The 2,133-nt window shown below is 57.0% G+C and overlaps 1 long non-coding RNA gene across 1 annotated transcript in view; it reads right to left on the bottom strand.

Annotated features, from left to right (window-relative positions):
- The window catches only part of LOC135287199 (uncharacterized), a 3,981-nt gene extending 2,292 nt beyond the window's left edge, over window positions 1-1,689 (bottom strand). Inside the window, exon 1 of the long non-coding RNA XR_010351022.1 lies at window positions 1,532-1,689. This is a non-coding gene — a long non-coding RNA (uncharacterized LOC135287199). The remainder of the gene's footprint in view (window positions 1-1,531) is intronic.
- Between the last annotated feature and the right edge of the window lie 444 nt (window positions 1,690-2,133).

Here is a 2,133-nt window from a genome sequence, read left to right as displayed (position 1 = left end):
TTCCCAGCAGACTCTCCAGGGATATTTGAGGCACCCTTGAACCCCTGGAATCTGTGACCCCAAATTCCTCCATCCCCACGTTGTTTTTTAGGGTTTTAGGGAAACTTTTGGACTTTGGGCACATCTGGGCCTTTTCTAAACTCCAGAAAATTCAATTCCACGCACCCAGGGTTGTTTTCCCTCCCTCCCATCCCATGATTTGCATTCTGCTCGGGATTCACATCCCGGCAAACGGAGCAGCCTCGTGCTCCTCATAAATTCATGAGCGCCGATTCCTGGGGGGAACGGCAGGAACGCCAGCCTGGAAAACTCCTGGAGCAAAAAAAGTCTCTTCCCTGCTTCCCTTCCCTTTCCAAACCCTGCCCTCAGGCACTTCCAGGGATCCAGGGCTCCTCTGGGAATTCCATCCCAGCCCCTCTCAACCCCCAGAACTCCTGAGGGGACACAGGGAATGCTCGAGATGGGACACGAGGTGGGAATCCCAGGAAAAGGGCAGGGATGGAAGGAGAGACATCTCAGGGGTGCTCCTTGTGGAGGCAGGGATCATTTCCCTCTCCAGGGACAATTTTCCTGCCCAGGGATAATTTTCCTGCCCAGGCATAATTTCTCTTTCCAGGGATAATTTCCCTCCACAGGGATAACTTTCCTGTCCAGGGATAATTTTCCTCCCCATCCAGGATTCGGTGGGAACCTTGCCCTGGGAATGTGCCCTGGAGCCACCTCCGTAGGATTTTCCCTGTTCTGCATCCCAGGAATGCCAGGCAGCTCCTTGGGATGGAGCATTCCCAGTTGGAATTGCAAAGCTTTCCAGCACCAGCCTGGAAAACCCCATCCCACAGCTCCAGATCAAACTCCAAGAAAAATCAATTAAAAACCCCCAAAGCACGGCTTATCTAAGGGTTTATTCCAAGGTTTCTTGCAGAGTTTTTAATCTCTCGCTCCCCCTCGGCCTCTCTCACCTCTGGCATTCCCAGGGAGAGTTCAGCTTCCCAAAAAACCCGGCCTGAATCCTCCCGTCCCTGCCCTGGCATTTGATTCCTTATCAGGGGGAGATCCACAGTGGGAAGGAATTTATTGTGGGAACGATTGGATAAGGCAGAGCCAGGCGGCTCCACGACCTTAAAATCTGTCTGTGAGCTGGGAAAGGGGAAGAAAAGGGAGAAGAAAAGGCTCGGGAAGACCTTGCTGGAAAATTGGGTTTTTTTACCATTTCCAGGCTGCTTTAACTCCCCTTGAATCCGCTCCAGAGCATCCTTTTCCTCCCAGAAAATGTTACAGCCAGGGCTGGTCCCAGCAGGAATTTGGGATCGGGGGCTCTGCCAGGGAAGTTCAATGCCAGGCAGCTGGAAAAATGAGGAATATCCCGGTGGGATGCAGGGAGGGCCCCCAGGATGGTCCCGGGGCTTGGCACATCCAGGATAAGCAGGCCCAACCTCTCTGAGGCGTTTTCCCTGTGCCAGAGTTTGTTTATCCCATTTTTCCCCTATTTTTCCCGGTTTATGAGCCTCCCCCCTCCTGCTGGATCTCCCACCTCAGCGCTGGCGGTCAAAAAGGACGGGATGCGTTTCCATGGCAACAATTCCCTTCCAAAATCAGGGCTGCGGTCCCGTCCCTGCTCCCGGCCGGCTCCGTCCCCATCCCGGCCCCCATTCCCGGCAGGCCGATCCCGGCTGGATCCTCTTCGGGGCATTCCCGGCCGCCTTCCCGCTGCTCCTGCCTCGGGCACCCTGCCCCAGGGCCTTGTGCCCGCTGGCTGTCCCCTGGCTGTCCCCTGGATCCTCTGGCTGTCCCCTGGCTGTCCCCTGTGTCCTCTCGCTGTCCCCCCTGGGTGCCCCCTGGGTATACCCTTGGTGTCCCCTGCTCCTCCTGGGTGTCCCCTTGGTGTCCCCTGCTCACTCTAGGTGTGCCCTGTTCCTCTTGAGTGTTCCCTGAGTGTCTCCTGTCTTCCCCCTGCTCCCCCTGGGTGTCCCCATGGATGTCCCCTGTTCCCCCTGGATGTGTCCTGTCACCACCAGGTGTCCCCTGACCCCTCTATGGTGTCCCCTGTCCTGCCTGGCTGTCCCCTGTCCCCCCCGAGTGTCCCCTGTCCCCCCTGAGTGTTCCCTGACCCTTCTATGGTGTCCCCTGTCCCCC

This window comes from Passer domesticus, chromosome 28 (assembly GCF_036417665.1).
Source record: "Passer domesticus isolate bPasDom1 chromosome 28, bPasDom1.hap1, whole genome shotgun sequence".
In the NCBI taxonomy this organism is placed as follows: Eukaryota; Metazoa; Chordata; class Aves; order Passeriformes; family Passeridae; genus Passer; species Passer domesticus.
Note: the sequence above shows the minus strand (reverse complement) of the source record. Positions and strands in the feature narration are given on the sequence as shown.